The sequence below is a fragment of the Orycteropus afer genome, unplaced genomic scaffold, assembly GCF_000298275.1.
Source record: "Orycteropus afer afer isolate SDZICR_OR568_19922 unplaced genomic scaffold, OryAfe1.0 scaffold00002, whole genome shotgun sequence".
Taxonomy (NCBI): Eukaryota; Metazoa; Chordata; class Mammalia; order Tubulidentata; family Orycteropodidae; genus Orycteropus; species Orycteropus afer.
This window is the reverse complement of record NW_006921589.1, coordinates 9,388,359-9,400,785: the sequence shown is the minus strand read 5'-3', so window position 1 is coordinate 9,400,785 and position 12,427 is coordinate 9,388,359.

Sequence of the window (12,427 nt, the reverse complement as noted above, 5' to 3'; positions counted from 1 at the left end):
ATCAGAATTCTAAGCACCTGAGAGAGAGCGGGGAAACTCCCAGAACATTGCTTTGTGTTGCGCCCAACAGAAATACCCCAGGTGGATAACTTTTACAATCAGGAGCTCCTCAGTTGCTCACAGCAAATTCCACCACAGAGTTTACAAAGACTTATGGCTAGAAAAGCCACAGTAAGTAATTTACTACACCGCAAAGGGAAAGATAACTTTTACCGTATGTTTATTGTTTTTTGCAATGGCTGTTTCAGGATTTTCATGCTGACCTAAGGTAAATTGAAGGTCATTTATTTATTTTCTCCATTTCTAGAGTATGCACATTTCTAAAGATGACTTATTCCCACGCTGGAAAAAAGCTGCCAGCTCCTCTGGGGTTGGGGAAATATTTCAACGGTGAAGAGCAATGGGTGACGAAGTCTTTGTCTTATAGAGAGATGCAGCCTGTCTAATAGGCTTCTTTGTACCTGATATGGCCATTTTTAATACCTATTGTACCCTCCGAGGTCTTGCCATAATGTTCTCTCTTTCTGGTTTCCTTTTGCCGTAGTATTTGTACTGGGCATTTGCCTTCTTTTTATTAGTTGGGAATAAGGTACATGTGCTGTATAGCAGGCTTCTCTTTATTTGAAAGGGGCCAAAGAAAACATTTCTTTCTTTCTCTTTGGAAGAGAAGTTTCACTTGCTGTGAGGAGCTGACATTATATGTTTCCTATATATGTAGCCATACCTCCTGTTAGTGGAGAAGAGCATCAGGATTCCTTTCTTTAGAAGTTTAACCATTTCGGAACTGCTAATACTCTCTGTGGTATGGTATCTGTTTTATAAATGGAAGTTAAATTTGTGGGGATGATGCCACAGACAGTTATATTATGATTATTTGTGTGTTGCTATGATGCTGGAAACTATGCCACCAGTTTCAACGATAGTGGCATAGTTGGATGGTAGACAGGTTGTAGCAGAGTTTCCAGACTAAGACAGACTAGGAAGAAAGGCCTGGCAGTTTACTTCCAAGTATTAGCAATGAAAACCTTAAGGATCACAACAGAACATTGTCTGGGTGACTTGCTATGGATGTACCATTGGCAGGGATCAGTGGCAGGAGGACATCATGTTTGGTGACATAGAGAGCCAATGGAGGTGAGGGAGGCCCTCGGTGGAATGGCTAGGCATAGTAGCTGCAGTGATGTGAATAGACTGGTGATTGTGAAGACGACATAGGACTCGGGAATGTTGTACATAAGGTTGCCATGAGTCAGAGTCAACTTAATGGCAGCTATCTATGTACCTACCTATAAGTAATACTGGCTGCCCCAGAAAATCTAGATATCTATATCCCTTTAACTGTGGGCTATCTACATGTGCCTTTTCACTAGTTATGTAATATATATATATGTGTGTGTGTGTGTGTGTATGTGTATGTGTATACAAATATATGTATATATATGTATGTGTGTGTGTATATATATATATATATATATATATAGGAGCTCTGGTAGCATAGTGCCTAAGGCACTTGACTGCTCACCAGAAGGCTGGCGGTTCAAATCTACCAGCCACTCCTCGGAAGGAAGGTTGGGCAATCCTACTTCCGTAGTGATACTGCCTCGGAAACCCAAGGAGGGGTCGCTATGAGTCGGGGCCGACTCGACGGCAAACAACAACAACAACATATATATATATTTAACTTTATTTCACATAGTTAGTCTCATCTTGTTCTAAACTTCCCAGTTTTATTCATGTGCAGTACAAAATTTGATCTCATCAAATAAAGGTAATGCCATCTCTGGAATTTCTAATAGTATTGTTCAGGTAAACAAGTATATGAAAGTTTAAACTCCATATTAGAGCCATTATTTTCTCTTTTAAGAGCTCTTCTCTACTCATCTTTCTTCTCAATGACATAAAAGTGCAAAATAAGTTTGTATGTGCTAGAAAGTTATTATCCTGATGGATTGACCTGAGAGATCCTTTATTTCCTCTGGTCACAGTGTTAGGGTCTGCTGAGTGTGGCTGGACTTACCTGGTTTGACTTACCATGTTGGCTTCTTTCCTGAGGACCACAGTCCTTAACAGTCTCAGTTATCCCTTGTCAGGGCTCTGTTGGCCACCAGTCCCTACAACACTCCTCTCCCGTAGGACTTGCTGAGATTTCATAGAAACTGCCTGGATACCCATTTCACCCATTTGGCTCCATGCTGAAATCTTATCTTCTCAAAGATGCTAATGATTTCCATGGTGGATTGGCTGAAAAGCAAGGAATAGGTCCACTGCCCTTTGGGAATCACCCAAATCAGTCTGGGAGCTTCTACCACTTCCTCCTTATTTCAAGGTTGACCCCAACATGGGAGAAGGATCAATGACACCTGAGTCTGACTTCCTGTCTTTCCCTTTCTGTCCTTCCTCTCAAGTTCCTCTCCCTAGTACTGGAAGAGCTTTACATGTGTCCTTCTTTGACAGGAACAACCCTATGTCTTAACCTTCTCTTTCCTTAGGGAATGATAATGGGAGATTTGTAAAGGAAGGGGGATTACTGAGAAGGGCAGTGTATCTATCAGAAGACATGTCTAAATATGGCCATTTTGTTGTTAGGTGCCGTTGAGTCGTTTCCGACTCATAGCGACACTATGCACAGCAGTATGAAACACTGCCTGGTCCCATGTCAGCTCCACAATCCTTGCTGTACTTGAGCCCATCACCACAGCCACTGTGTCAATCTATGTCATTGAGGGCCTTCTCCCCCTTCATCGACCATCCTTCTCCAGGGAATTGTCTCTTCTGACAACATGACCAAAGTAGGTGAGACGAAGTCTGGTCATTCTTGCTTCCAAGGAGCATTCCGGCTGCACTTCTTCCAGGATGGATTTGTTAGATCTTTTAGCAGTTCATGGTACTCTTAGCATTCTTTGCCAGAACCACAACTCAAAAGCATCAACTCTTCTTTGGTCTTCCTTATTCATTGTCCAGCTCTCACATGCAACTGAGGTGACTGAAAATACCATGGCTGTGTCAGGAGCACCTTAGTCCTCAAGGAGACATATTTGCTCTTCAGCACTTGAAAGAGGTCCTTTGCAGCCAATTTGCCCAGTCTGGTGGGAGCTCTGGTAGCATAGTGGCTAAGACACTTGCCTGCTAACCAGACGGCTGGCGGTTCAAACCCACCAGCCACTCCTCGGAAGGAAGGTTGGGCAATCCTACTTCCGTATTGATACTGCCTCGGAAACCCAAGGAGGGGTCGCTATGAGTCGGGTTTGACTCGATGGCACATAACAACAACAACAACAATATGTCTGGTAGCATAGTGCCTAAGGCACTTGACTGGTAACCAGAAGGCTGGCGGATCAAACCCACCAGCCCATCCTCGAAAGGAAGGTTGGGCAATCTACTTCTATAGCGATACTGCCTCGGCAACCCAAGGAGGGGTCAACTATGAGACGGGTCCGACTCGACGGCACACAACAACAACAACATACATCATCTGATATCCTGCCCGCTGTTTCCATTGATGTCGATTGTAGAACCAAGCAATGTGAAGTCTTTGACAACTTCAATCTTCTCTCCATTTATCATGATGCTGCTTGTAGGTCCAGTTGTGAAGATTTTTGTTTTCTTTATATGGAGATGTAATCCATACTGCAGACTGTATTCTTCAATGTTCATCAATAAGTATTTCAAATCACTTACTTTAAGTTTTAGAATAAGAGGGAGATGTAGAGGAGCCAAGTGAAGATTAGATTGGTGGAGAAATGAAAAGAAGAATTTCCTGATTTACATTTTGGAGAAAATGTCTGTGATATTAAAATGTGCTTGAAAGCTGCTTTTGTAGTTGTTTAGAGGCCTGTTTTAAATAGTTGTCATACCCCCCCCCACACACACACACACCCCATCTGTTACTCTATGTGTCTTCATTGTTGTTGGGCACTGTCAAGTCAATTCTGATTCATAGTGACCCCATGTGACAGAATAGAACTGCCCCATAGGGTTTTCTCGGTTGTAATCTTTATGGAAGAAGATCTCTGGGTCTTTTTCCTGCTGAGCCTCTGTGTGAGTTTCAACTGCCAACCTTTTCTTAGCTGCTAAATGCTTCACTGTTGAGCCACAAGGGTTCCTAAATCTAATGACTAGGAGGATGCAATCATACTGTTTTTATACCACGAAGATGAATGTGGTTCTCAGTTTAAACAAAAGCAGAAAGGGGTTATGCATCCAATTGTACACTTTCTCTGAGTTTAAGTTCATTAGCTGATTTCTCCATTCTCTCTTTGCTTGCTAGTAATTTGAAAAGCAATTACATGACGCATTTGTACTAACTACTGAATAATCCAAACCACACCACTGCCATCAAGTTGATTCCGACTCCTCCTAGCAACCCCCTTAGGGTTTCCACGGCTATAAATCTTTACAGATGTAGATTGCCTCATCTTCATCCCATGGAGCAGCTGGTGGGTTTGAAATACCGACCTGCTGGGAAGCAGCTAAATGCCTTACCTACTACACCACTAGAGCTCTTTAGTGAACAGTAGTGACATTACTTACTGATACTTCATCATAGCTCCCCTTTTGCCAGCCTCTGGAATACACAGAGGTGCGAGGCAGAGCTCAAGCCCCCCTGCACTGGGTGCCATTGCTGCACCTGCTTATACCGTTCCTGCTGTAACAGGGGTTCTTTCGGATAGGAGTAGTACAAGGATTCTTGTTTAAGTGACAAGCATTTAGGATTCTTACTTTTACTTTTGGCAAATCTCAAAAAGGAAAAAGGAAGGGACAGTGGCAATGAGTCATATATTTCGATATGGACTCATTACCATTACTGTGGACCCAAATTCGATCCATTCTATAGCAACTCTTTTTTCTTTTGGTGCTAGAGTCTCAGAATACCGAAGTGTTACCTCTTGGTTGTCATCCAGATGGACTTCTTCCCTAACTTGAAATATAAACTCTTCCAAAGGATGGACTAGTTCTGATGAAACAGTTGATTCTAGCTTCTATCACAGTTCTGAGCACCTGGTCAGCATTCAAAAGATTTCATAAATGAATGAAAAAAATCCTCCCTCTTCATGATGAGACTAAACCAAAACAAAAATCCACTGCTCTCAAGTCAATCCAGACTCACGGCAACACTGTAGGACAGAGTAGAACACCCCCATCGGGTTTCCAAGGCTATAAATCTTTACAGAAGCAGACTGCTACATCTTTCTCCCATGGGGCAGCAGCCAGTGGATTTGAACCACTGACTTTTTGGTTAGCAGCCAAATGCTTTAGCCACTACACCACCAAAGCTCCTTATTGCTCTTAAATTTATATTGATTCCTTTTGTGGGCCATACCACCTGTGTTCTACATATGTGAGTGTATTCATATTTCCTGAATAATTCTGAGTTTCTTGAGGACAAGGACCATTGCCTCATTCATTTCTGTAAGTCAGCACACTGTGTGGTACCAAGCACAGGGTAGAGACATTCAACATCAGTTTATTGCTATTAAATAAAATTAAGGCACACAGACCTGATACTTTGGCTGGCTTTCAGAGAAATCATCCAGTGTCGGAATAGAAAACATAAATAAAGGAAGCAAGGGTTACGCTCCCCAAGAGTGATAAACTGAAAAGGGAATTATAAGTCTGGATTGCATTTAAAAGCAAATTGGCAAGAGATATGAGCTAAGAGCACATTTCTCAAGGTCTATGTCATTCCTTTCTTCTTTGTGAAATTTTCAAAGGTTGTGTTAGCATCTTCTTTCCCTGACCTCTTGTATCTTTTGTAAACTCTGTACTGGTTTCCTGTCTATGCTATTAAATTCCTCTTTATGTACTTATACTTTTAGCTTGATCGGAAGCTCTTGGAGGGAACTCGTTTCTTGGGCTTTCTTACATCTCCCTTTCACTCAGCACCAGGAGCCTGCCCCCTCACCATCTCTCTCCTTGTCCGGGGTGGGGCTGTAAGCTCATAGCAAGCTTCAGGGACCTCACCAGCTTCCAACACCTTTCTCTCCATTCTCTCTCGGGATCTCTGGCTCCCCTCTTGGTACTCTCAGTGCTTTCCTCTTGCCTTTTCTGCTGCTTCTGGTTGAGCCTTTGGTTCAATTGCCTGCTTGCTTTTAGTTTATAACTTTTCCCTGGATGATATTCTCCGGCTCCCTCTCCCTTATAATGTTGATCACAGGCCAGGCCTGCTTCTTCCCCACTTCTCTATCCAGTCTGATGATTTTTATCAGGTCCACAGCTATGGACCCTGGCTGGTCTTAGAGGAAAATTTGAACAAAGTAAAGCACTGGGTAAATGTTTGCTAATGGGTGAAACATTCTTTCCATGGCTCTTTCCCACATTTTTTTTTTTTTTAAAGTTACTTTTTTCTTTTTAATCAGAAGAATTTCAGCATTATTTAAAATACATAAATGTTTATTAGATGAATTTAATTCAATCTGGACATTAAGAGAACATGGATTACTAAAGGTTGTACATGGTGCAATATTTTGCTGCCTCTTTATTAAGCATGAGTTGGAAAAATATATGCATAAAATCAGCTGGTAGACCCTGACTGTGCTATTTTGGGCAGACCATTCATCCCAGAGCTTTATTCTTTTCTGTAAAATGAGAAGAGAAACGTAAATATGGCAGAGAAGTTTTGTGAGACTCAACTGACCTAACATTTGTGAAAGAACTGGTAAATGATAAAGTATTATATGCACATAAAGCACTATGTTTTAACATGTCAATTCAACTTGAGCCAAGTGATCTAAAAGGAAAACTTCCCACTTTCCAAAGATACATCAAAACTGAGTGTGGTCTTTGCCGTTGTTGTTGTGTGGCACCTTAGAGTAGGCTCCAACTCATGGTGACCTTGTGTATAATAGGACAACCATTGCCTAGTTCTGTGCCCTTCTCACAGTAATAGGCATGCCTGAGCTCATTCTTGCAGCCATTGTCAATTCATTTTGTTGGTGGTCTTTCTCTTTTTCACTGACCATATACTTTAGTAAGCTTGTTGTGTTTCTCCAGCAATTGGTCCCACCTGATAACACGTTCAAAGTATGTGAGATGAAGTCTCACCATCCTTGCTTCTAAGGAGCATCTGGCGGTACTTCTTCCAAGCAAGATGTGCTCATTCTTCAGGTGGTCCATGTCATTGTTAGGTAGTTATTAGGTGCTGTTGAGTCTTCTCCGACTCATAGTGACCCCATGTACAACAGAATGAAACCCTGCCCAGTCCTGTGCCAGCTTCACGATTCTTGAAGTCCATGAGATATCCAATATTCTTTGCCAACATGATAATGTAAATGCATAAATTTTTCTTCTGTCTTCCCTTTTTGTCACCTGACTTTTGCATGCATATGAGGCTAAAGGTGTTACACAGTGAAGAACCCAAGTGATTGTTGTATGCCAGTCTTTACTGGGCCTAGCTGGAAATTCTTTATCCACAAATAATAGACATGTGTGAACAATTAGGTACACTATATAGATTCATCCTATACTACAGAGCTAATTTAATATTGTTGTTAGGTGTTGTTAGTTTAATATGTTGTTGTTAGGTGCCCTCGAGTTGGCTCCAACTCATAACGACACTATGTACAACAGAACGAAACACTCGCTGCCTGGTCCTGTGCCAGCTTCACAATCCTTGCTATACGTGAGCCCATCGTTGCAGCCACTGTGTCAATCCATCTCGTTGAGGGCCTTCCCCTTTTCACTGACCCTCCACTTTATCAAGCATGACATCCTTCTCCAGGGAATGGTCCCTTTTGACAACGTGACCAAAATAGGTGAGACAAAGTCTGGCCATTCTTGCTTCCAAGGAGCATTCCAGCTACACTTCTTCCAGGACAGATTTGTTTGTTCTTTTGGCAGTCCATGGTACTTTCAGTGTTCTTTGTGAATACCACAACTCAAAAGCATCAACTCTTGGTCTTCCTTATTCATTGTCCAACTTTCACATGTATATAAGGCTATTTTCAATAGTTTCATATAACCCCTACCAAATCTTTTTCTTGTATTTAAAGAACACTTGATTTTCACCCCTTAGCTAATCCAGTGCATTTCTTCACTGATATATGTTCTGTTGCTTGGTAACTAAATAAAATTGTAATTTTTTTTTTTTTAAACAAATATTCTTTAGCTCCAGCGGGCTTTGTTTTCTTCTTTGGCAGTGCTATCTACCACTTCTTACCTTCACCTCTTGCTGCATTACTCATTTTCATCTGGTTTATAACATCCTCTCTTTCTGTTCCATTTACTTAAATAGTATGCACACTTATAGACCAACCTTCAAGATTCTTCCCTGATTAATGTCCAGTGATTTTCCCCTCTGATGAATTTCCATCACAGGATTTCTTGGTACAGAACATTTGCCATCTTTTGGTGGCACTTCATTCATTCTCTCCTCTTAACAGCACATCGATGTCCTTTTGGGGAATTATCCAATGAGTGGATTCACAGAGGGGTGGTAAGCAAAGGACCAGTGCTCTCTCACATTGGCAGCACCTGAGAAGGCCTTTAGGGGCTTTTTTCACTATATTTCTCCTATCCTTGCCCCAAGATTGTGAAGGGTACATTTGCACTAACTCAGCCAATTGGACTCTCTCTACTGGGACTTTGAATCTTAAACAGAGTCATAGAAAGAGAAAAAATGCTTGACAATTATTCATTCATTCCAGTAGTAGTGGCTGGTTAGGCTGTCAGGGAGGTTACACTAAAATCCCTTTCTGCTTTAGTTACCAGTTAGTAAGTAGTTAGTTACGAAGCCTTTGTTGCATGCAACGAAAGAACTCTTAATGGTACTCTTCCACTCAGTTGTCCCTGTCATCAAATGCTGTGCATTGGGATTGAAGGATTTTCTGAGTGCTTGTCTCCTCAACTATATTCTTCACCTCATGAGGAAAGGGACCTTATCTTGTTTTTATTTGGATACCCCTTAATGTCAAAGTCCTACATTGTGCTCAAGTTTCATGAACTTTTGTTAATTGGTAGATGACAGACACTTGAAACTTCGTAATGCTGTAATTGCTCTTCTAAGCCTTTCTATATTAATGGGTTCTGAAGAGCTATGGAGAAGAAACTGAATCCATTCTTGCATCTTTGTGTGCCTTTAGGCAAGTCATTAGATCTTTTCCCTTAATTTGCCTTTGTTTCCTCCAAGGGAAAAAGGAGGCTAATAAATAGCTTCTATTAACCTTCCAGAAGGGGTTTGGGGTGGTTCAAACCCAGCTACTCCTCAGAAGGAAGGTTGGGCAATCTACTTCCATAGTGATAATGCCTCGGAAACCCAAGGAGGGATTGCTATGAGTCGGGTCTGACTCGGCGGCACATAACAACAACAACAACAAATGTGGTTTATGTTTCAATGTTCTTAGAAGTAGGTGCCATATAAATACTACATGAGTGTAACCAGGAACATTCTTTCAAAAAATCTTATGAGTATTTCTCTTTGAAGAAAATAATCTTTACTGCCTTCCTAAATCTTCCTTAAAGGTTAATCCTTCCAAGGGATATGGTTCCATGAGAAGAGGTTCTGCCATATGACTCTGTTTATTATCTACTTTCTTTCATGCATGCATATGCCCTCACCACATGTAGATGACTTGACTCCTGAGAAGGTCTTTTTATCTACTCAAAAAAAAAAAAAAACAAACCCACTGACATCAAGTCCGTTCCAACTCATAGTGACCCCCCTGGGTTTCCAAGGCTAGAGATCTTTATGGAAGTTAATTGCCTCATCTTCCACCTTTGGAGTGACTGGTGGGTTTGAACCACCTACGTTTTAGTTAGCAGCCCAATGCCTTGCCATCTGCTCAGCATATCTTTATTGAGCATATACTCTATGTGAGGTACTGTTCTAGGCTCTGAGGACAAAGTAGATAAAAATAGTATCACTGATCACTATGTTAGCAGGGAGACAGACATATCCATGTTTTCATTTATTCATTCATTCATTTGTTCATCCATTCAACAAATATTTATGGAGTTATTGTTGCAGGCACTCATCTGGTATAGGTTCTGGTATATAATGGTGAATAAAGGATATAAACAAGCATTTGAATTCTCTGAGACAGTGGCAGTAGAATCACATGCAAGTTTCAGTGAGAAGAAATTCCCAGGGGAGCAGTGTTGGCCTGGGTCTTCAAGGACACATAGGGCATAATAGAAGTGGACAAGGACATAGATGAACTTGTGTGTGTCATGGAGCCTGGCACACCATATATTTCTAGAAGAGGAGAGAAATGTGAAATGGGAGCAGATTAGACCTAGGATTCCACAGGGAGTATGGATCGATTATTATATGAATATAAAACAAATCCCTGAAAACCTGACAAACATTTATCTGGATGAAGCTTTCTACTTAAAGCTTTGACCCACTGCTGGGTGTGAGAAAATGTTACTTGCTCGGCTTGCAATAGGCATTTGATGTTTATTGTGGAGTGTTTCTGTGGGAGCAACCATTGCAGGACTGGAAAAGTCTTTGCATTAAGAGAACAGCTGCACTGCGTGGTATTCCTGCATGTCTCTTGTAGGCAGAGGGTGGTTTATTATTTCAAAATGCAAGCCAAGTATTATCAGAAGGCATAGGGGCTTGGGAGTTACCAAAATTTGTGATGATTCACAAGCAGGCTGCTGCAGAAGGCAATGTCTTGATTTAACACTCCCTTGGCTAAGAAACAAACACAGCGATTTTTACAACTGTACCCAGGACCATGGTCGAGTCACTTTTGAACCATTTGCATACAATTTAGGATTTATTCAATTTTTTGAACATTTGGATGTAATTCCAGGCTTAAGGGTTACTCTGCAAACTATCAAATATTTATATTGTTTTTTTCCAAATGTATTTATTATTTACTGTTCAGTCTATGAAATATTTACACTGATTTTTAAAGAAAAGATATGCATTATTTATATTGCCTTGAACTTTTTCTTGATGCAGGTAAAATGGACAACACAGAAGGTGGAAAAACTCCCAAGGATGCCTCTCAGGTTTGTCAGTAACCACAAGGAGGCTCTGTCTCTTGGGAAAACACCTGGCAATAGAGTTATGTAATTAAAATCTATGTTGGGGACCACCCAAATTTCCTTGGAGTCCCTACTTCCTCTTAGTTCTTAGGTCTCAAATGGCAGAAGAAAAAGTTGGAACAGTTCCTACTAAATGTCTACCCCTCATTCTCCCAGGTTTCCAGGTGCCTTTCTGTAGAGGATGGGCAATGCCTTGATTTTCTCTTTGGGACCTCAAACATCCCCAGCTGCAGAAGAAATGATTACTTTTTAGGAAAATAGAGTAGATCCAACTGATCATCAAACTCAACTGCTGTTGGTTAAAAATACACATTCTCTCTCAAGCTTCACCTTACCCCAGGAGATTCTGCATAAATAAGTCTGAGATGCTACCTGGTGATCTATATTTTTAAAAATATGCATGTTGATTCTGGTAAGCTGCAAATTATGGGAACCTCTGGAGGAGAACCATATTTATGTATTTTTTATTTGAAATGTACTTGGATCATTCTCAGACTCCTCCCCTCTGGATGCCAACCCTCTATTTCCTGCTGTGCTGATGTCTGAAATCCTCGCAAGTGAGTCTTAATATATAACTTCTGATTTCCATTCAAAATTTTCTTTTGATGAACATGGGCATTTCCAGGCCTACTATTGGCAGAAAATTCAGAAACAGAAAGTAGATTGTGTATTCTAGGTTATCTGAATTGTCCTACTTTTTCCTCTATTATCCCACATTTTTTCCAGGACAGTCATTATTTCCTGGGGTCAAACAAAGTTACAGGTAGTCCTCAGCTTATGATGGGGTTCCATTCAGATGATGCTGTCCTAAGTTGGTTTGGATCTGAGTCAAATATCTCACTTTTTTTTCATTATTATTGCCTTTTATTATCAATATCTTTATAAATCTGATTTTTATTGTCTTTGAGGATTGGCATAAGAATGACAACAACAGAGTACATGCTGGAACATTGGATTAGAACATACAACAAATGATAAGAGGTACAAACCCGATTAATGTAAAAGAGTTTACAGGTCATCATAAAGCAAACACGTCATAAGTTGAGGACTACTTGTATTTTATTGGTATATGAATGACATCCGAAACATCATTGGGAGCACAAGCAATTGGTCATTTGTTTGGGCAGATGGCCTCATGTCTAATTGATATCACAAACTGATCCCTTAACATTCTTGTCTTTGTATTGCTCCCAGGTGATCTTATCACTATTCCTGGTAATAAGATCTTAGGTCCATGCTTCCTTGACTCACATGACCTACATCAGTCTTATTTCTAGGTGCTGTGCATAGCACAGAGTAGCAGGCCGGAAGAGCAGGAGAAAGGGGTAAAACCCTGTCACTAGTGCTCAGACGGCTCCCTTGCTACCATCCCGAGAGGGACCGGGTCTCCGGGAGCAAGGTAAGCACGGGCGGGCTGGTGCTTACTCACTGATCT